The sequence below is a fragment of the Vombatus ursinus genome, unplaced genomic scaffold (genome assembly GCF_900497805.2).
Source record: "Vombatus ursinus unplaced genomic scaffold, bare-nosed wombat genome assembly UNPS02009205.1, whole genome shotgun sequence".
In the NCBI taxonomy this organism is placed as follows: domain Eukaryota; kingdom Metazoa; phylum Chordata; class Mammalia; order Diprotodontia; family Vombatidae; genus Vombatus; species Vombatus ursinus.
This window is the reverse complement of record NW_020948983.1, coordinates 32,793,858-32,817,965: the sequence shown is the minus strand read 5'-3', so window position 1 is coordinate 32,817,965 and position 24,108 is coordinate 32,793,858. Positions and strand designations below refer to the sequence as shown.

The following is a 24,108-nucleotide window of genomic DNA, read 5'->3' as shown; positions in this document are numbered from 1 at the left end:
AAACAGGGGAGGAAAAAAAAAACAATTCTGTAGTTTCCTTTACATATTTATGGTATTACATTTGCTTCATTTCAGGCTCTAATCAATTCATTGCCAAAAAGAAAAAAAACAGATGAAGAACAATTTGCATCAGGATCCTGCTTATTACCCTTCTGTTAGAATTCTCATTAACAATACTAATTAGCATTACATTAATAAATACATGAACAGGATAGCAATGGCAGATACTTATATGTAACTTACAATAGGGTGCTTAAGTTTTTTGACAAAAATCAGTGTCTAATTCTTCAGTTTTCTAATGAGGGCAGAGGGACACTCATATAAGCACCTTAAAATTTAGCCATTAAGTAGTTTATATGGATATCCATTTGTATGGTCTTGATTTGTTTATAAAAAAAGATAATATGTAAATCTCTGTGCTGAGAGAATCTTTGGTAGCAATGGATGAAACTGCAAATATAGATATAGATATTAATATATGTTTGTATCTATATACATAAGTACATATACATATATACATATGCATATATATATAGGCTTAGGCAGAAACATCCTAACAACTATCTTAAAAAGAGGAATGGGTTATCTCAGGTCAGAGTAGGTTCCCCCTCATTGAAAGTCTTTGAGGTGGATTATCATTTGCCAATTTTGTTAGAGAAGAGATAATTTCTGCTATAGAACAGATGAGATGGCCACCATAGCCCCTTTCAACTCTGAAAAAAAATCTGTGATTCACATTTAGGAAGGTACCTGGATATGAGAGAATTAAAAAAAAAAAGATAAAATCTGCCAGCCATTACAAGAACTAATACAGGCTGATAAATTTGACCTCATAGGTATAAATTAGACTTGGTAGAATAAAATTGAACATGGCTCTGAATGGCTCTACTTATTCAGAAGAAATAGGATAGCTAAAAGAAGAGTGGAGTGCAATAGCATTGTATATTAAGTTCAAGTCACATGAGGAAACTGGGGAACCAGAGTCAGGAAGCATAGTAGAATACATTTGGATAAGGATCAGATGGAGTGGTTTTGTTGTTGGATTATACTATAGACCACTTGGGCAGAAAGAAGAAATAAACAAAGAGTTCCAGGAGCAACTCACAAAGCCTGGTGTGGTAGCTATGGATGAATCAATTGTCCAAATATGCGCTAGCTTTCTGTCAATAGAAAAGTAGCCACTCATTTCTTGTTTTGTCTTAATGATAATTTATTCCATAAAAAGAAGGAAGAATCAACTAAAGCAGGGGATCAAGCATTGTTCACATGAGAATGCAGTAGGGAGCAGATTAAAATATAATTGGGAAATATTTAACAAAATTAATGAAATACAATATGGCACAAATAATGTTAATATGTGGTTTTCTGAGTCAATATGCACCCAGAGTCCTTATGTACCATTTTGTGGCCCCCCCATTTATATTTGAGTGTGACACCACTGAACTAGAGGATATACTGTATTGAGTTCTAGCCTTCTACAGCTGAAATGGAGATTGAATTTCTACAAATGGAATAAAATTTGCTTTATTGTTCTTTAGTTGATCAGTCACTTCCAGCTCTTCATGATCCCATTTGGGAATTTCTTAGCAAAGATACTGGAGATAAGTTGCTCAGCTCCCACATGCCTATTCCAGCAAACCTCTAAAGTTTGCTCATATACAAGCCAATGAAAAACTGCAATTCATGACATTTTCACCCCCAAAATGCACAAAGGATCAGTCAGAAGCCCAGTGGCAAATAGAAAAGTAGTCTCTCCAACAGGCTCAGCACGAATATTAGTAGAAGTGGAAAACGTGTAGCTTGCTAGTCACAGATCAAGACCAAGGATGGCCTATCTCCCCACTCAAAAGTATAGTAGGAGTTAGACCTGGCTGCACCTCAAACTCCAATTCAGGAACTAAAGCTGAAAAGATAAATAACCCAAACTCCATAACAGCTGCAAGTGGAGACTCAGGAAAAGGGAGGGGGGATTTTGCACAACTATTACATAGCTGACTAGAAAAATGAAGCAAGAGTTTAAAAAAAAAACAAGAAAGGAAATTCTTAAGGAAAGTAATATCAAAGAAAAGGCACTAGCAATGAAGAGGGTAGAGGAATGTGAGATAGATGGGACAGTAAAGGTCTATGAAAGGCATATTATAGAAGATGGGATTTGAGTTGACTATTGAGGGAAGCAAGGGAAGCTATAAGGCAGATATGGGGAGGAAAAATATAATAAGCATGGGGATTAGTCAATCAATGAAAATGAATGGAGAAAGGTGATGGAGTGTCATGGGAGAGGAACAGCAAGTAGCCTGGTGTGACTGTATTCTAGAGTGTGTGGAGAGGAGTAAAGTGTAGGAAGACTAGACAGGTAGGAAGGGACCAGGTTGTTAAGGGCTTTAAAAGTCAGATAATTTAAAAAAAAATTCATTCTGGAGGTAATAAAAAGCCACTGGAGGTCATTTAATAAAGGTATGTGTGATAGGATAAAGCTGCCCCCAGGGCCTGGTTTGGTCTCATCTTCTAGGACACAATTTCTTTTCCTCTCTCCTCCTCCCTCCCTTCACTGTAAACATGGTGTATACTTAGGGCAAAGTCCTGGACCTGATTGACCTCAGCTTCTCTGACTGGGCTTCCTAGTAATTTAGGAGCATAAAATGTCCCAACCACATGGAGTCTGGTTGCCTCAGACTTTTCTAAAATTCCATTCTTCTCCTTAACTTCTTTCTTGTTAATTTGTAGTTAAATTTATCTAGTTCTGAGAGAGGGATGTTGAGGTCCCCCACTAGTATAGTTTTGTTGTCTATTTCTTCCTGTATCTCCCTTAACTTCTCCTTTAAGAAATTGGATGCTATACCACTTGGTGCATATATGTTTAGTAATGATATTACTTGTCTATGGTGCCTTTTAGCAGGATGTAGTTTCCTTCCTTATCTCTTTTAATTAGTTCTATTTTTGGTTTTGCTTTGTCTGAGATCAAGATTGCTACCCCTCATTTTTTTTTTACTTTAGCTGAAGCATAGTATAGTCTACTCCAGTCTTTTATTTTTACTCTGTGTGTATCCCTCTGCTTTAAATGTATTTCTTGTAAATAACATATTGCAGGATTATGGTTCTTAATCCACTCTGCTATCCATTTCCATTTTATGGGAGAGTTCATTCCATTCACATTCACTATAATGATGAGTTCTGTGTATTTTTCTCCACCGTATTTTCCCCCGTTTATGCTTTTCTCTCTCTTTTCTCCCTTTTCCTCCTCACTAGAGTTTTGCTTTGGACTACCACCTCCCTCAGTCTGCCCTCCCTTTTATTAGCCCCCTCCCTTTTCTTCCCCTTTACCCTTTCTACTTCTTCCCTTCCTTCTCTTCACACCCTCCTTTTTCTTTTCCCTTTCCCCACCTACTTCCTATAGGGTAAGTTAGATTTCTATACTTAATTGATTGTGTTATTCCCTCTTTGAACCAAATCTGATGAGAGTAAGGTTCAAACAATGCTCATCTCCCTTCCTTCTTTCCCTCTAGGGTGTTAGGTTTTTGTGCCTTTTCATATGATGTAATTTACCCTTGTCTTCCTTCTCCTTTCCTCTTATCCCAGTACAATCTCTTTTCACCACTTAATTAGATTTTTTTTATCATTACATTAAGATTAACTTATACCCCTACCCTCTAAGTACACTCCTTTTAAATGTCATAATAACAATATAATTCTCAAGAGTTACAAGTGTCATCTTCCCTTGTAGGGATATAAATAGTTTGCCCTTATTAATAACATATTGTTGTTTTCTTTTTTCCTTTCTTGTTTACCTTTTTATGCCTCTCTTGAGTCTTTTATTTGAAAGTCAAATTTTCTGTTGAGCTCTGGTCTTTTCATCAGAAAGGTTTGGAAGTCCCCTATTTTGTAGAATGTCCACCTCCTCCTCTGAATATTATGTTCAATTTTGCTGGGTAGTTGATCCTTGGTTGTAATCCAAGCTACTTTGCCTTAGGGAATATCATATTCCATGCCCTCTGATCTTTTAATGTAGAAGTTGCAAGGTCCTGTGTAATCCTGACTGTGATTCCATGATATTTAAATTGTTTCTTTCTGGTTACTTGCAGTATTTTCTCTTTGTTCTGGTAATTTTGGAATTTGGCTACAATATTTCTTGACATTTTCAATTAGGGATCTCTTTCATGAGGTGATTGGTGGATTTTTTCAATGAATATTTTACCTTCTGGTTCTAGGGCTGCAGGGCAGTTTTCTTTGATGATTTCATGAAAGATGTTGTCCAGGCTCCATTTTTTTTTATCGTGGTTTTCAGGTAGACCAATAATTTTTAAACTGTTTCTTCTGGATCTATTTTCTAGGTCAATTGTTTTACCAATGAGATATTTTAAATTTTCTTCTATTTTTTTCATTCTTTTGTTTCTATTTAACTGATTCTTGATCTCTCATAGAGTCATTAGCTTTCACTTGCCCAATTCTAATTTTTAATGAATTCTTTTCTTTGATTAGATTTTGTACCTCCTTTTCCATTTGGCCAATTCTACTTTTTAAGGAGTTGCTTTCTTCAGTGTACTTTTTTTTTCCCATTTGGTCAATTGTATTTTTTTAAGGACTTGTTTTCTACAGTTAATTTTTGTCTTTCCTTTTCCAAGCTACTGACTCTCTCTTACATACCTCTCATTTATTTTACCAATTTTTCTTCTACCCCTCTTATTCGACTTTTAAAATCCTTTTTGAGCTCTTCCAAGATCAGTTCATACTCCCATTTGAGGTTTCAGATGTGAATATATTGACAATGTTGTCCTCTTCTGAATTTGTGCCTTGATCTTCCCTGTTCCCAAAATAAGAATCTAAGGTCATTGTCTGTTTCTGCTTTTTGCTCATGGTGTTTGCCTATTTCTTGACATTTTTTTAAAAGTTGAGCTCTCCTGCTAGAGTGCAGGGGGCACTTACCCAAGCTTCTTGTCCTGGAGGCCCAGGACCTGGTCACTGTCTTTGTGTGCTGGGATCTCAGGTGCTGGCAGTTGGAGGTTGTAGGGTTTTGCCTGCTTACCTGGTGCTGGTCTGTAGTCAGCAATACTGGAGCTCTTGGGATGTGGGTGAGGAGATTGGTCTCTGGGGGATGCCTGCTCACCTGGGCCTTTCATTCCTTTCTTTGGCTCCTGCTCACCTGGCCTTGCAGAAGAATGTTTTGCTGCTTAAGGATGTCTATCAGCCTGTAGCTTTGCCTCCTGGAGTTGTACTTCCCAGAGCTGTGGTGATGCACTGGATGATTTGGCTGCTGGAGAACAGGATTACACATGGTGGTTTTCTGAGCTGGTGTCTACTGGTTCCCTTGACTGTACTGAGGCATTCATGGGGCAGGGGAGGGAGGATTCCTGGTGTTGGAGCTTGCTTGCTCCACTACCACGAGTCTCAGGATCTCCCCCTGGTATGCTGAGGTGGGGCTTGCTGCTAGCTTATTGGGATGCCTCCTGTTCTGTACTGCTCCCCCTCCACCAGAGCGAGATAGGCCTTTCCTGTAAATTCCCAAAGCTTCCTGGGCTACAAGAGTGCTGTGCCCTGTCTTTTTGCTGGCTCAGCTATTCCAGGCTGGGTCAGTATTTTCTGGGCTTTCAGAGGTCAATAAAGGAGAATGAGAGCAACTTACTTCTTACTCCACCATCTTGGTTCCCAGAAGCAGAAAATCCCTTCTCAGTCTTTTAAGTGCTGAAAACTGTGAGAGTCACTATACTCTGATGACCCACTGCCAAGATGTGTTTCCCAACTGAGTATAGAGTCTAAGTGTCAGGTTAACCTTGTTGCATATTTTTGCAGTGTTAATACAAAGTAGGTAGCTAAGTGGCACAGTGGATACAGTGGTGGACCTGAAGTCAAGAAGACTCCTCTTAACCCTGTTTGCCTCAGTTAATCATCTGTAAAATGAGCTGGATAAGGACATGGCAAACCACTCCAATATCTTTGCCAAGAAAACCCCAAATGGAACCACAAAGTGTTGGACATGACTGAAATGACTGAACATTAACAACAACATCAACAACAACAGCAACAAAGTACAAAGTAATTCTCCTTTGTTAAATATCCAATTTCCTTTGATTGCTTCATTCCATTCCATCATCAAACCAGAACTAAAGAAGTAATATTTGGAAGGAAGTGAGGGTGGGGGGGGGGCGTTGATAGCTGCTAAAGTCCCTTCCAGTCCTAAACCAATGATCCTATAATCTTGTTTATATGTCATAATGGCCTGGGGTCAGCTTGCTTTCATAGGATTCATAGCACTTAGAACTAGAAAGGACTTTAAGTAATATCTAGTTCAACTCCTTAATTTACAGATGAAGAGACGGGGTGAAGAGAGTCTATAAGTGACTTTTCCAAGGTCATGCAAGGAAAATCAGGATTCTGACTACAAATGCAATGATCTTTCTATTACATCACAGCAGCCTTCACCAGTTATAGGAAGAGTGTACTACTAAGGGAGGGAGGGAGGGAGAGAATAGAGAAGAGAAGGAAGGAAGGAAGGAAGGAAGGAAAGAAGGGGGAAGAAGGGATGAAGAGAGGCACATAGGGAGGGAGGGAAGAAGGAAAGAAGGAAGTAATGAAGGAAAGAAGAGGAAGAAAAAGGAAGGAAAGGAAGAAGGAGAGAAGCATTTATTAAATTTATTTTACAAATATCTGATTTGATCCTCACAACAGCCCCGGGAGGTAGGTGTTATTATTATTAGCTCCATTTTACAGCTGAAGAAATTGAGACAAACAGATATTAAATGACTTGTCCAGTGTCACACAAGTAATAAATAAGTGCCTGAGGTCAGATTTTCTTGACTCTAGACAAAACTAAAGATGAATGTCTCCCATTCCTTAGTTTTACCTCTGGCTAACTCTTTCATTTTCAACTGTGTCTAAAAAAATCACCTTTGCATATTCTGGTTTTACATGACTCTGCACAAGTGACTAAAGCTCTGGATAGTGACTAGGGCTGTCACCAGAATAAAAGTTTCCCTATGGAGTCATCAGGCTTCTACCTACACTTTTTCTGACTCTTCTCTTGCCTATAATTCTTAATGCTCCTTCATCGTAATATGATTTCAAATCTATATAAATTATCAACTCATAGTACTGGATGGTATATCTATAATTTCATCACTCAATAATATGAGTGAGTCATAATCTTTCTGGGCCTCAGTGATTTTATTTGTAACAGGAAGTTATGGAATTAGTTGATATTTAAGGTCCCCTCCAACTCTCACATTCTAGTATTCTATGATTCCTTTATTTTAGAGAAAACAAAAATAAGACCCAGAGAGATTATGTTTCTTTATCAAGATCACATAGTGGAAAAAGGAAGGCTTGAAGCCAAACTGCCTAGGTCAGCATTCTTTCTATTGGACTATCTGACTATCTCCAACGCTATTATCTTCATGCACTAGTGGAATGGAAGAATAATTTTAGACAGGATCTGCCCCTGAAATCATATCCAAGTGGCTGTCTACTTATAAAGATAAGCTTGCCTTTTGTTTTCAACTAAAGCTGATTTATAACTTTGGAGGACTTGCTTCTCAAGCCTTTAGCTTCTTCAGGGACCTTACTCCTACTACACATATCACCTCAGCATCCCCAGAAGGCTGATGATCAGTAATCCATGTAGGAGACTGTTAAAAGCCACAAACTGAATAAACCATCGCTGACTAATAAGAACTACTAGTAGAATGAATAACAGCAATAGTAACAACAACAACCCCCATCACCTTGACTGCCCACATTCACCACCCCTCCATCTCTTGCTCTTGACTGATAATCAAATCCAAGTTTCCACTGTTTCTGTGAAGAAATGGCTCCATTCAGCATCCCTGAGATTCTGGATCCTAAGTTATCTAAGTTTATGTTTCTTGCCCTGAAAACTACTCCCTGCTCCTCTTCCTGCCCATCCTCATTGGCTAGCCCCTTTCCTCCCATAGTTATTTCCCATTCTACTTCATCTTTCCATCCTCTGGAACTTTTGTTCTATTATTATCAAAATGCCTTCTCTCCAAAAATCACTTTGTATATATTTTCATGTGAATTTCCCTAAAAATATTACTTCCTTCCTTCCTTCCTTCCTTCTCTTCTCTATTCTCTCCCTCCCTCCCTCCCTTAGTAGTACACTCTTCCTATAACTGGTGAATGCTGCTGTGATGTAATAGAAAGATCATTGCATTTGTAGTCAGAATCCTGATTTTCCTTGCATGACCTTGGAAAAGTCACTTATAGACTCTCTTCACCCCGTCTCTTCATCTGTAAGTTAAGGAGTTGAACTAGATATTACTTAAAGTCCTTTCTAGTTCTAAGTGCTATGAATCCTATGAAAGCAAGCTGACCCCAGGCCATTATGACATATAAACAAGATTATAGGATCATTGGTTTAGGACTGGAAGGGACTTTAGCAGCTATCAACGCCCCCCCCTCACCCTCAACTTTATAGATGAGGAAACTGATACACAGAGAGGTTAAGTAATACTCCCAAGGTCACATACATAGGAAACAGAGCTGATATTCAGACTAATATCCTTTGACTCCAAACTATCTTGATTCTGCTGCATTGTGCCACAGTGACTTCATTTTTTTTCTTTCTGTCCTTCCCCATTCTTATCCTATTCAGTGTATCTGCCATCTGGCCAGATCCTGGAAAGGAGACCAGGAGACAAATTCTACCCAGCTTGTCCTTGTTAGCCACTTTCTCCTTCCTCCTTTCATTTTTAGTACAACCCAGAGAGAGACAGTAACTTCCCATGCTGTGCTGGATAAATTCTGCTGTGCCAGCCACCCTAAAAGTGCTATCTGTCATAGATTCCATCAGTAGCCCAGCTGAGAAACAAAAATGAAAACTGTAGTGGCCAATATACATTTTGGTTTTATGGACATCAGGCAAGTGCAGCTGTAAAGTGTCCTTTATCTGAATCTTTGACATGTCTGTCAATGCCATTGTGAGAATGTGGTAGGCTCTGTTTCTTCTTCTTTCTCTTCAAAGTAAAGGATGTGTTCAGATATAATCCCCTTTTGAGTTTCTTCAGGGATTGGCCAGTAGCCAGAGGGCTGTAGCCCAGATAATTTCACGTTTCTGTCTTCTGGAAAAGCCAAGGAGCAGGTACCAGGTAATGAGAGCGAAGGACAAAGCGAGCGACATTACTGTGCTCTGTTAGCAAGAGATGGGGAAGTAGCAATGGTGGCAGCTGCAGTATAACCAACCTCAGAGAGCAATCTCACTCTAACTGCTTTCTTCTTCCCTCAGTAGTTCTAGCTTGATAGTTTTAGACAGTCATAAGGAAAAAAACTTGTAGGAAGAGGAGCAAAGTTATTTGGAGGAGAAAAAAAATCAGTACTAGATTTGATGTCAGAAGACATAGGGTTGAGCCCTGGTACTCCATGTGTTACCTTGGGTAGGTCACTTAAATTCTCTGAGCTTTGGTTTCCTCGTCTGTAAGATCATCTATAATCTAATTATCCTAAGAGAAGCTTCTATAGAGAAGAGCAGACACAAAGGAAGGAAGGAAATAGTGTTTATCCTGGGATAAAGTCAGGGAAAAAGAGACAGTTTGTTCTGGGGTTCACTTTTCTCCCCCACTCCTATCGTGAACGCCTCAGTGAAAACCCTAAAGCATAAAACACATAACTGTTTTAGCAGCCTGACCCCATATAAGACCTTTTATGGTTTCCATATGTATTCTGAGTAGTTAACAAAAGTTAGCTGAATATTCCACATAGAAATTATGTCTATTTTTCTTTATACTGCCCTTTATTTGATGATAATTAATAGTCTTATTAATTGTTCCATAGTTCTAGAAAGCTCTCTGTGTATTAGAAAATTCCTAATAACTAATTTATTCTGTGATTATGAGTATGTATCCCATCAAAATACCATCAACTAAAACAAAACAAAACAAACAAACAAAAATCAACCCAAAAAGCTTGGAGTTAGACCATTGAGATAAACCTCACTCTGAAGATTCTCTTGGATTGGCACACTAATAATGTTAGATGTCACACTCCTACTATTAGTGTGTATATCTGTTAGTTGCAAAACCTATGACTTTCATGTTGTTATTTTGTCTAGCACAAAACCTAGATGTTCTCCTTATGTATTCAGATTATTGCCTGGCACATTCATCTGCCAGTGACCAGATGGCCTTGTCCAAATTTTGATAACTTTATAGATTTCACAACTTGTAGAGTCATTCTAAACTAGTATTTTAAAACTAAACAAGGGGCATCTAGGTGGCACAGTGGATAGAGTACCGATCCTGAAGTCAGGAGGACCTGAGTTCAAATTTGGCCTCAGACCAAACACTTGACACTCAACACTTACTAGTTGTGTGACCCTGGGCAAGTCACTTAACCCCAATTGCCAAAAAACAAAAACAAAAACAAAAAAACCTAAACAAAATAAAACCATCTCTGCCCAAGGAAATAGTTCTACTCCCTTTCCTAACTTTTAAATTAATTCTCCAAGTTTGACCCACCACATATTTACCTTTTAATGGGTTTATTTCTTAATTTATTTGCATCAATAAAAGTTACAGATGACTTTGACATTTTTATGACTAATGGTATTCCTTCCAAGTGAGTTGATATAGTAACTCTATTCACAAATGGGTTACAAAAAGGAAAGGAACTAGCCAGGGATACTAAATATTTAGGGGAATTAGAGCTGAAATGAAAAGACCAGGAAATGTGTTGGCTGCTTCTTGTTTTGACTATCATTATCACGTATTGTTATAAAAATCTAGAGAAACTTGCTGTCTTTTGTGCTACTGGAGATTACAATTCATTCTAGTTTCTTCCTCCTCCTCTTTGAAAGCCCACTCTTTAATTTCAGATAAGATGTCATTTTTTCTATAAGGCCTTTCTTCCTCCCCTCATCCCTTCAGGTTCTACTCTTCCCCCAAATCACATTGGATCTATTCTTTGTATATCTATATACACATTATCACCTCTGATAGAATAGGAGCAACTTGAAGAAAGGATCTGTTTCACTTTTTTATTTACACACCGAATATCTAGCATAATACCAGACACATAGTAGGCCATTCATAAATTCTTGTTGATTGTTTGATCGACATCATTTAGTCCTCTGTTACTCAGTAATTCAGTACTTACCAGTATATCCCTCACAAATTGCTCTGAAGAATGATAGATGACTATTTGAGCCAGTTATCTATCAGAAATGATCTTCAAAGTCATCTAGTCTGACTGCTTCATTTTACAGATGAAGCAACTAAATCCAAGAATTGTTAAAAAAGTTTGCCCAATGGATTGTAATTGGGATTGGATCTCTGATTTCCTGATTCACAGTTCATCGTTCATTTCTATTACACCATTTCATCTTCATGCTGTCATCCATAGAAACTTCCAGGTTTCACCCCTGGAGTCTTACTGATTAAGATAATGTCCTCTGACTATACTAAAACTTCTACTTTCCAATCTTGTTCCAAACACTTGAGTCAACTTTACCTTTCAAGCAATCTTTTCCTTCTCCTATTTGTAAATCATGTGAACTGAAAAGTTTAGAGAAAAATATTACTGAGAAAGCAAAGAGAAACCTAGAAATCTCCTCTGGTATTCTATTAGTGTATAGTATAGATTATTTAATGTCTTGTTGACAGCTTGCAAAGCATAAAGACATTAGCTCTGAGGGCATGAAAAATAATACTGTTACATTTCAGTAGAATTGGGGCTGGGAGTACAAAGGAGCAAGGAACCCTGGGTAACTAGTTTACCAGTAGAAGATGCTGGGTAAGGATATGGGCATGGCAATTATGACTCCAGAGAGAGAAGCATCTGGGGATAGATTAAAAAGGTGTCAGAGCAAAGAATTTTAAATTGCAAGAGGGTGGAGTAACAGGCAGAGATAGGGAAGAAACCATCAAATGTAAAACTTTGCCTACAAGGCATTTTTTTTTTTGCCTAGAGTTGACCCTGTTCCCCAGAGCCCTACTTAAAATATACTAGGGTTGTGAAAGAATTGATGTAGCTTCTAGCCATATTTAACTTCTTCCCAGAAAGTAGGCCATGTGCTAGGAGGATCTGGCCCATATAGTAGTGATAGGAAGATCATATGTTCTTTCCATTTGCCTTAGCAATAATGGTCACTCGCTTTCTTTCTCATGATATTTTTCAACAAAAATAAAATGGGTGTTAATAACCTTGAACCCCAGAAAGCATGAGCAGGAAAATTTCTGACACTGTGTATCAGAACAAACAAACAAAACAAAAAAAATAAAAACAAACAATGCCCCAAACTTTCTAGTTTTCAATTCAAGTTTAAATTTTATTGTGTTTCATGGGTGTCTTTTGACTTCATGTCAGTCAGGTACTATTTTCTGCTTGAGTATGGAACTTTTATTAAAGCTTCATTGAATAATACCCAGTACCATTGTTCTTCCCTGGACAATTTTGGTCTGCTTTTTGGCAGATTTCAGAGGCTCCAAATATTTATTGCTCTGTCTTACATCATCATTTTTTTTCATTTTTTACTTTGACAAATTTTTAACACTGTCAATCTAATATGCATCTGGAGTGGGAAAGCATTACCATAATTTTGAGCATTATGAGTAATCCCACACAAATGGTTCTTTTGAGAGTCATACTGAAATACATGACTGAAGCAAACAAGCCAGACAGAAGCTTTTATGTCTGGTTTTGTTGATTTTAGTTAAGTGGCAAAAATCAAATGTCCCTATAAAAGTCATGTTGGGCCTGAGGACATCCTCCTTAACTGGAAGGTACCATCAATTCCCTCTTCTCCTGCTTCTAATATGATGGCTTTGCTTTGTGGACACTAAACTCTTACCTCTAACGTTTGTCTACTATGTAACACTCATCAACCAATTAGCTTTTCTGATCTTCAGTTTCTGAATTTTAAAAACAGAGATGATAATATTCAAATAATAATATCCTAATTATTAAAACTATACAAATGGACAAGGGGCTGTTTCTAGAGTTACATCTGTCTAGATGTCTTCCAGCTGAGACCAGGTGATAACTTCTCAGGGATGTTTCAGAAGGGATACTTCAGTATCAGGGATAGGATGAACTAACTGGCCTTTGGACTAACTGGCCTCTGAGATTTCTTTTACGCCTGAGATTCTGTGATACCTACAATCAAGCTTTCTGTTTTCTCTTCCAAAGGTTAGCCTACAGGCTAATTGACAAGAGATGGGGCATTGTTGTTTCTCCTTCTTTTTGATCTTAAAAGTAAAGCATTTTAGCTCCATTTTTCTTTTTTCTATCACTTTGAGGTGATGCCTCCTATACTTATGTGATCAACTTTCTCCTATAGGTTCATATATGGTATCAGGCAAAGCTTCAGAATGATGATTTTATAATCTGTGCTCAAGTCCTGAATCATTGTCTTAGAAAAGTAGTCACTTAACTATATTAGATCTCAACACAATTCAATAAATATTAAGGGACTACTATGTTCAAGAGCACTGGTTTTGGTAATGGTAAAGATAAAAAAAATATGACATGGGCCTTCCCATCATGATACATTTCAGGTATAGTCATTGGACATGTGGCATTGGCGTGAGGAGTTGTAGTGAGAGACTTGCTCTACCAATGCCAGTTGGCAACTTCTTGGCAATTTTTTTCTTAGAGAATGGCCAAAAGCACCAAGAAGTCAAATGCCTCCCCCGGGGTCACACAGCCAGTATATGTCAGAGGCATGGCTACATCTGTTATATTGTATTTACTTTAGGAATGACATAGATAAGATGAAAATGTCCAGAGGAGGGCTACCAGGATGGTGAGGTGTCTTGAGATCATACTATATGACAATTACTTAAATGAACTAGTGATGTTCTGCTGTGAGAAGATTTCTAGTGAGGATTAGGAGTGGGTGGTTAAGCATAATACCTGGCTCAATATTTGAAGGATGATTATGTGAAGGAGGGATTAGATTTGTTCTTCTTGTCCTCAGAAGGCAGAATTAGCTATAATGGGTGGAAACTGCAAAGAAGAAAAGGCTAGATGACCACTCATTGTAATAATAATAATAATAGTAAAAACAATAATTGTTATTATTATTATTGCTAGTATTGTTTTAGGGGTTTAAGTTTTGCAGAGCTCTTTACATATTTTATCTTATTTGATCCTGAAACACATCAGTGAGCTGAGTTTTATGTATGATGAAGATGAGACTGAGAGGGGTTAAGTGACTTGCCCAGGGTCACCAGTTTAGTAAGTATCTGAGGCTGAATTTGAATGTAGATCTTCCTGACTCCATATCTAACCCTCTGTTAACTGTACCACCTAGTTGCCTTCTAAGAGACTTCTTGTTGAGGTATTGTTTCAGCTAGATTGTCTCTGAGATTCCTTCCAGCCCTGGGATTCTATGGTTTTGTACTGCTATGTCTCTACTTACAGTATATTGGTGGGAGTTGGGGAGAAGCAAGACTCAAGGTCAGTTTTTCATCTGTAAAATAAAGAGTTGAATTACATCCTCCATTAGGTATCTTTTTGGTTCTAAAATTCTCTGATTGCATAAAGGGTGGCAGGAACAAATAGTTAAATAGACTAATAAGATTTCTAGCTCAGGCTATGCTAGAATGGGCACCCCACTCTCACCAATTCAACATTAAAGAGACTGGAACTCCCCTCCAACTGACCTCACACATAGGCCAAATTGGTTAAAAGAAACTTTATTTCCAGATTTAATGATTTAAATGTCACAAAATAACAACAATAATAATAGCTCATTTATTTGTCGCCTATGATGTGCCAGTCATGGTACCGAGCCCTTTACAAATATTATGTCATTTGATCCTTATGGCATTCCTGGGAGGTCTGAGGTACTAATTCTTATCCCAATTTACAGATGAAGAAACTGAGACAAACAGAGGTCAAGTGAATGGCCTAAGGTCACACTTCTAGGAAGTGTCTGAGAATAGAATTGATCTCAGATCTTCCTGACTCCAGGCCCAGTGCTCTTTCCACCATGTCATCTAGATACCACCAATAATTATAACAGTTATTTAGTGTTTTAAGCTTTGCAAAGCACCTCATAACAATCCTGGGAGGTAGGTGCTATTGTTATCCCCATTTTACAGATGAGGAAACTGAGGATGAGAGAGATTAAATGACATATTCTGAGTCACATTGCTAATTTGTGTTTGAGCCATCTCAAAGATATACCAGGAGGTAATACATGCTCAAACGCAAAGTGAATGGCGTCAACAGTAGGTGTTGAATGAAATGTTAGAGAAGGAAGAGATCTTTGTAAGTTGGGAGGAGCAGGAAATGCCAAATGGATGAGGTGGGTCTTGAGCTTGGTCTTGGAGTTTAGGAGACTTGACATCAGCAGAGTGATGTGAAGACACTCCAGGCAGAGAAAACATAGGATCCTGGGATTTAAAAGTGGAAGGGACCTTATAGTTGATGTAATCCAACCTCTCTTGGAAATAATTGTACATATACACTGATGATCTACCTCTGAGTTTTCTCGGGTATTCTCTTTTCCCCTCTCCCTCAACTCAGTTGCTCTCTTTTCCTATACAGGGTGTATTAAGGGAAAAAAGATGATGCCATTCATATAGCATCTAGCCTCTGTTTTGTACTTTTTCATAACCATCATCAAATATTAGAATTACCCACTGGGGAAGGCACACTTAGGATCATCATATAAATGCACAGAGGCACCGCCTCTGTGAACCACATTAATCTTTACTACTCTATTTCTTAAATCCAGGTTCATCTCAGGCAGGAGCTCGACCCTCTGAGGATCTATATCTGAGCACAACTATTAACATATGAACGGCCATCTACTTTTAACTCCCATAGTTATGTCACTTTCTAATCGTTTGCTCATTGTTTCTCTCTGACTCAACTCATTAATAAGTGACCAAAACACTAATTTTGCATTCATGTATTGATCTATGGATCTCTACATACAGTATATACCAGAAGCCCAGGTGTTGTTGTTATTGCTGTTGTCATTGTTTTTAGCTTTGCATACTTAATTATCAGCTGAAAGAGAATTCCTGACCCACTGATTTATGGTCCAGGAATAAAAAATATATATATGTGTGTGTGTGTGTGTGTATGTATGTATGTATGTATTCAATCCTATATATATATATATGTATGTATGTATGTATGTATGTATGTATGTATGTATGTATTCAAACCTGTATGTATACATATAGGATTGAGAGTTCTCTTCAATTCTGTCATGTAACCCTTCCTTGTTTGTCACTTTTCACAGATACCTCACTTTATAGATGAAAAAACTGACACTCAGAGAGGGGATATAACAATTACATGATGGGATGGTGGTAGGAATGTCCATGGTACATTCACAGAACAAACAATAATCAGTCTATCTGGAGAGGATGACTGAAATCTATAGTTGTAGACTATAAATTTGGAAAGGAAGAAAAGTAGACTTTGAATGACAAGATAAGATATTTGGACATTATCCTATAGGGCAAAGGTTCCTAATCTCTTTCATGTCATGGACCACTTTGGCTGTCTGATGGAATCCTTTGAATCTTTCATAGAATAATGTTTTTAAATGCATAAAATAAATAGGATTATAAAGGAAATGAATTATATCAAAATAGTTTTTAAAATATATTTTAAATTATAGATTTTGTCAAATTTTAATGTACTATAGACAATAGAAATACAAATGGCAATAATAATGGGAAGCTACTGAAGGTTTTTAGAATGTGAATGAAATGAAAAGGGGAATTTCATGAAAGATATGTGAAATTGACATTAGAAGCCTCAAAGAGGTCATAATATAGAATATAGGGAGTTGCAATGAAAAAGGGCCTAACAAGGACCCAGTAAATCAGGTAAGTGTTTGTGAGGTGTCCTACTTCCTAAATAAGAGTCAAGAATTAAGTGACCTAAGTTTCTGTTTTGTTTGCTTCTTAGTGATTTTCTTTCTTCCTTGCCTTCTCTTCTCTTGTATTCCCTTCCCTTCTTTTCCCTTTTCCTTTCCCTTCACTTTCCCCTTTTTTCCACTTCACCTTCCTTGGAATATATTGGCCATCACAGAACATTAGAATCTAATCTCCCTGACTATTCTTGCCAGGGATGTACTTACAAATATATTTCTCACCTCCCCCACCCCTGGTTTTTTCTCCTTTCCCTAAACTACTGGGTCCCTCTTCATCCCTTCCTCTTTGCCTATCTTTATATTATACTTCATGCCCTCTGCAAGGTACTTAATGCCTTTCTCTTCCTTTCTCTGAGAACATAATAAAATCTCTTACAAGTCTATATGGTCTGTTCTGATGTCCTAGATTCTTTGCCTATTCTCCAATTGCCCACTACTGCCTCATTCCTAGGTGACCTGCCTGACTTACCATCACTTAAGCCTATAGACCATAATCACAAAGGGTGTTTGTGGGTGAATAACATTTCACTGAAATAGATTGTATTCCATATGTGAATCCTTCAGAGGCTGGAGGAAGAATGAAGGAGAGGCTCGGTTTGTTGCTTTTCTTATCCAACTTTACTTTAGGTGAATGAGGTTTCATTACCCAAGACAGCATAAAAAAATGAAAAGATCTTCACTATTATTGCCTATCCCTCTCCTAAATGTGACAAGTTGAGAGAGGGAGAAAACTGTATCAGAATAACAATGCTGACACCACTGCTTGAAAACAAACTCCCCTGGCTTGGGTCTCATTTTAAGATCAAAGGGAATGATGGGAAAGGGATGGAAGTGAATGAGCCCTCCTACCTGGCCATCTCTTACTGAGTCCCAAGAGCAGACAGTTCTCTAGTTCCTCTGATATGGCTTTCTCTTTGAGAAACGGGAAAATCAATAGCGGTTGATGTGACTCCTTACATAGTAGGACAATCTCTACCTCCTCCCCCTCCCTCCCTCCCTTCCCAAGTTGGTTTTCTTCAGGTCCACATGTGAGAAGCTTGCCCTTTGAGTTTGTAAGGGATTGAGAGGTCATCTACTCCAATCTCCCACATTTTAGGAAAGAGAAAAACGAATCCCAGAGAGGGATGCATGGTGGCAGTAGCCAAAATATGAAGCTATGTCTTCTGACACCTAATAACAAAGGTTGTAATAGGAGTGGACATCTTTTCCTGGGTTCTTCTCTCTGGCTTTATAGATCTAGGAAGAAGATTCTATACAGCATATGTAGTGATGGTGAAATGAATTTAGAGTTTCATAGTACATTGAAAAGAACACTAGATTTGGTCAGAGTCTAAAGAGGTGAGAAATATATTTGCAAGGAGTACATTCCTGGCAAGAATAGTCAAGGAGACTTGATTCTGATGTTCTGTGATGGCCAGTATATTCTGGAAAAGAGGAAGAGGAAAGGGAGGGGGAGAGGGTATGGAAAGGACTAGGGGAAGGGGTAGGGGAAAGTGTGAGAAGGGAAGGTGTGGGAAAGGAAGAGAAGGGAGGGGAAGGCAAGGCAAGGGAAGGCAAGGGAAGGAAGAAAATCACTAAGAAGCCAACAAAACAGAAAATTAGGTCAATTAATTCTTGATTCTCATTTAGGAAGTCCACTAGGAGGACTGGAGTTTGAATCCTGCCTCTGACACTTAAAACTTGTGTGACCTTCATCATTACTTTCTGGATTTTAGCATTTTTTTTTCTTTAAAATGAAGGGGTTAGATTAAATTATCTCTGATATCCTTTCCAGTTCTGAGTCTGTGATCATATGATTTCCATTTACCTCTTGAAATTACCTTATATATGCTTTTTAATTACTTACCTGTGTACATTGTATCACCTTCCCCAATAAAATTTAACTCTTTAATGGTAAAAGTTGTTTAATTTTTCTGTTTAAATTCCCATTTCCTAGTACAGTACCTGGCATGTAGCTTTATAAATTTAGCATTTTAAGAAACATCAGAGATCATCTAATCTAACACCAACATTGTATTTATTAGGATACTGAAGTTGAAGAGCATAAATGACTTATTTTAAGGTCATAGGGGTAGAATATGGAAGTTCTGAGAGTTTCCCCAGGCTCCTCTACCTCCAAACCCAGTATTCTACAAGATACTTGGAAAAACAAAACTCATAAATATCCAATTTAATTGGATATGTTGACCTCTCTTTTGATTCATTTTGGATACCGACAGTCTCCTTTGGGAGAATCTTGATCATTATTCCCTATGTGTATGGATACATTTCCCCATTCTTTGATTGACCTGAATAATTGTTTAATTTATATGACAAAACATATATAGAGCCCATTTTATCTCAAAGGATCCCATTTCTATACTCATGAACCTGTTCAAAACTAGTATGCATAGTAAGGGCACCAAGCTATTGCTGATTTCTGAGATTTTACCTTTCTTATCAATCACAAAATAGCTCCTCAATTATAATCTAGTATCAATAAATTAAAAGCCAATATCTCAGGGGTTGAATTAGTTTATAAAAATGAGACAATTGGATTCTGGCTTATTATGCATTCTGAACTTCTGTTGAGTAATTTCAGCTTATACTGTAGTCTATTTACTCATCAACATTCTGTACTCTTCCCCTTCTCCACCCTTCTTCTGCTCCTATCTTTAGGCTTATGAAAATTTCAGGTACAGAATCCCTGCCCCCCTCAACCCTATGTAGCAGAGCTGCAAATCCCAGCCTCCCCATATTTTTTTCAAAGCCCAACAGGGGCTTCTGTGTTCAGTCGAGAAAACATGCTATCAATAATCCAATAAAACCTTTACAGACATCAAATATAAACCATAGTACTGAGCACTACACAATCTATAACTGCTTGACTCTCTCCCTCTCTTTTTTATAAACTCTGCACTTGAGCCCTGCAAGCAACACAAATCAAAGCTAATAAAAGCGCCCAAATTTTACCCTTATTGCTCCTAATGGGTTGATTCACCCTATCTATGCTACTCCCCTAGTGACCACAGCCTTGCTCTGCTTTCCAATAGATCAGGCCTATCTGGTGGGTTGAAAGAAGAGTGAACTAATTTCGAACTCCTCTTTAATCACGATGATATTTCCCCTTTGTCCCTCAGCTGCTGCAGATAAATATGGTCTATCACCTTTTTTTTTTTTTAATGAGTATCAGTGTCTCTTACTCCCAGAAACCAGGGAAAAAAACAAATACAAAACTGGGACAGGTTCTACCTTGACTTCATCTAGTGATTTTTCACTTAAGTACTTTGAAAACATCCATGAAAGGTGGACTTCTGTTATAAATGAGACCGTGTTTGAACAGTTAGTTAAAGAAATTGACAAAGTCAGGCATCAAATCCAGGAAGAACTACCATAAGAATACATAGAATGAAATTCACCCCAGAGTTCTAATCATCTGTACAGTATTTAGCACATTCTAGGCACTCAATGAACATCCACTGAAGATAAAACAAACAAACAAACAAACAACAACAAAAATACTGCAGAGATTCCTGGTACGCAGTTTGAGGTTATAAAGGCCACAGGCTTGCCTTTTAGGATGTCTTTATTAACTAACCTCATTTACATTTTGAGCACCCACTGCTTGAATGGATTTGAAAAAGAGCAATACAAACTCTCTCTCATTCTTGCTTCCTTTTTTCATTTAATTCTTTTCCTCTAAGTGTCGGTTAAGTTCTCCTCTGAGGAGCATTAGAGTAATTCACCTCCCCGTCCCCTTCATGGTGAGGCTTTCATGATGGCCTGCCCCTACCAAACTAGTCAGCCATGGTGAGGCAGAGATTATGTGAAGCTTTTCCTTGAGTAGCAATGTCTGTAATAGTTGAAATCAAATGAGAAGCTGAGACAACCCTAGGCTATGGGAGATTGCAACACTGGAAACTTTCAGGAATCTCTGCTTTGTGCTACCCTGATGTCTCGACAACCCCAATTTCATTTCCAAGTGAAGTTGCAGAATAAAAGTATGAGAAAAGCCCATGTTCAGGGCCTTTAACAGCTAAAACCAATAAGGTCCAGGTTTATTCATGAATTTATAGGAAACTTGCTGGAAATGGTTAAATATTGAACCACTCTAAACTCTGTAGATGCCTTGTTATTAAAGGTTAACTGCATTACAACTTGATTAGGAAAACAAATATTCCAGGGATTGGTACCTGCTGTGACAATCATTCTGAAAGCAGTAGCTATTATCGTTTTGTGGGTGGCACCAAACAGGAACGTTTAAGTATGAAGAAAGAGAAGGAAAGGGAGACAGCTATGTAGAAAATATTTCCTCTTATTTTTTCTTAAACTTGCAATTCATTGCCACCTTTTTCAGTAGAATCTTAGGTATCATCTATTTCAGAGGTTCTTGACCTTTTTAGCTTCATGAACCCTGTTGGCAATTTGGCAAAACCAATGGACCCCTTCCAAGAATAATATTTTTTCAATGTATGAATTGAAATACTTAAGATTATATAGGAAACCATTTCAACTGAATTATGTTACCATTTAAAAAAAAAAAAAAAACAAGTTCATGGACCCCAGGTTAAGAACCCCTGCTCTAGTCTAAATCTCTCATTTTTCACATGAGGACATTGAAGTTGAAAGACAAATTGACTTGCTGAGGTCATACAGCCAGGAAATGGAAATCAGAACTAGTACTCTTGTCTCCAGGTTCCCAATTCAGCGCTATTTCCAGTATGTCATATACCTTCCTACTTTATATGCCATCATGCTTCCATCTATCTCCCCTTCCTACTTTTCCTTTATCAGTTTATTTACAGCTTGAGAGGGAACATTAAGATCTTATGAGGTAGAAATTTGATTATGTGCCATTATACAATGACTTTTCCACTATCATATACAAATGTTGTGGTTCATTGGATTCTCTCCTTGAGCATTGTCTTTTCTGGTACAAACACCAGGGGGTGCTCAGATCTGTCCAAATCATACATTTACATCTTCCAGGGACTCAGTATCAATAGTTTCCAAAAGATCTATGGCCCCTGAAACATCCACTGTCTCAACTGAGGCTCCCCCCTCCCTAGTCTACCCAATATTCTATATACTCCAAGGATCAGCACCCATTCAGGTCATAAATCATGAGACTACGCTAATATATTTACTTTATTAACCAGATAGAGGTTGTGTTAGTTTAAATAAAATAGATTTAACCAAATAGAATAGCAGGTAATGTGACAACAGAAGATTCTCCCCATGCATTTTTGGGATACACTCTCCAACAGGTTACTACATAAGCAATGAGAGGGTTGGACACAGAGAATACATATGACCAAGAAATACACATATAGGATATGTACATAAGTAATTCATGTGATCTGATAACATGCATGAAGGAACACGTCAGGATCACCTGTGACCAGAACCCACATGGAAGGCACACAGAGACACTGGTGATTAGGGCATATATACAGCTAGGGCATGTTATACTTTTGATACTATGGAGTTGCTGATGTCTTCTGGTGGTGTCATCACTCTATTCCCTGTCAGGCACATTGTCTCTACTATGTTTTCCTTCACTGCTCTCATAGTGTCTAAGCCTTTCTTGACTGTAGGATTTTATCTCCTTAGGTCCATCTCTAGGCCATTTCAGGTCCTATCTGTTAGGATGCAGTAAGGGCTAACAGCCTTTTGGAAATAAATGGGGCTATGACCCTCCAAACTGAATTAAAGGGAAGTGCCCCAAGCTAACATTAAAATTGTTCATTTGTGTCTACAGGTAAATACAGTACGTTGTTCCAGAGATCTATCTGATTTAGAGTTAGAAATGCCTTATAAGTCCTTTCAGTGACTTTTGGTAAATCTCAGTAATTTTCTTTCCCATTAAGTCCATTGGTTCTCATGAATGGAATTACCTCTCATGTCAAAATTCTATTTTTTGACTTCTTCTCTCTAATTTTCTGGCAGATAAATAAATAAAAGCAAAGGAATATAATAGTGTGAAGACTAAAATTATATTCCTTTTTGCTGTTATTGCTTTGTTTTAGAGTAAAATTACTATAATCTTGTTTTCTACACTTTGGTGATCCTTTTCATAAAGAGCTAAGAACCCTGTGTCCTGGGAGAGGCCGCAGGCAACGGAGTCTCTGCTCAGACTTCTACCATGGTTCTTTTTTTTATTTCCTCCTTATTCTGACTTTATTCATGCCAACACATTTGTGTGGTTTGTCCTTCATTCTAGAAGAGGACCATGACATCAGGGAGGTGATGACATGATTTTCAATTGATTTTCATTTGAGTGTGAGAGGGCTGTGCAAAGTCACTAGCCTCACTTTCTCCTCCAGAGCCATCTGGGTCCAGTGGCCAGATATTGATCAGGATGACAGGAGATGGCCCAGGATGCAGTGGGACACCTTGGCCCATTTAAGCTAAGGGCTTTTCAGGTTCTCACTTCAAGTGAGGCAATACCCATTCAGTGAATAGTCTCTTTAAAAAGTGAGTCAAACTTTCCTGTCAGTGAAAGATAGCAGTGCAGATCTCCAAAAAGAGGTAGTTTGTTGCTGATGGCATCTTCAAAGCTGAGTTGAATGAGTTTCTCACCAGGCTGCTGGCTGAGGATGGCAATTCTGGGGTGGAGGTTTGAGTTACCCCAACCAGGACAGAAATCATCATCTTGGCCAACAGGACTCAGAATGTTCTTGGGGAGAAGGGTCACCAGATTTGTGAACTGACTGCTGCAGTTCAGAAGAGGTTTGGCTTCCCTGAAGCCAGTATAGAGCTGTATGCTGAGGTGGCCACCAGAGCTCTCTGCTATTGCCCAGGATGAGTCCCTGTGTTATAAACTCCTGCTGTGTGTAGAGCCTGCTCTAGTGTCCTCCAATTCATTATGGAGAGTGGAGCAAATTGATGTGAGGTGGTGGTGTCTGGTAAGCTCAGAGGCCAGAGGGCCAAGTCCATGAAGTTTGTGGATGGCCTGATGATCCACAGTGGAGACCCCGTCAACTATTACCTTGACACAGCTGTGTGCCACATCCTTCTCAGATGGAGTGTATTGGGAATTAAAGTCAAAATCATGTTGCCCTGGGACCCGGGTGACAAGATTGGCCCTAAGAAGGCCCTGCCCAATCACGTGGGCATCATAGAGCCCAAGAATGAGATTCTTCCTACCACCCCCATCTCAGAGCAGAAGAGTGGGAAGGCAGAGCAACCAGATATGCCCCAGCCAGTGCCCACTGCATAACGGGAATCTGTGACACCTGGAATGGTGTGCCCAAAGCTCTTCTGTAACGATTTTTAATAAAATT

At 38.3% G+C, this 24,108-nt stretch overlaps 1 protein-coding gene and 1 pseudogene across 1 annotated transcript in view; both read left to right on the top strand.

Annotated features, from left to right (window-relative positions):
• Window positions 1-24,108, top strand: part of AGBL1 (ATP/GTP binding protein like 1) — an 868,369-nt gene that overhangs the window by 500,743 nt on the left and 343,518 nt on the right. The window lies entirely within an intron of this gene.
• On the top strand, window positions 5,061-24,044 carry LOC114035445 (annotated as a pseudogene).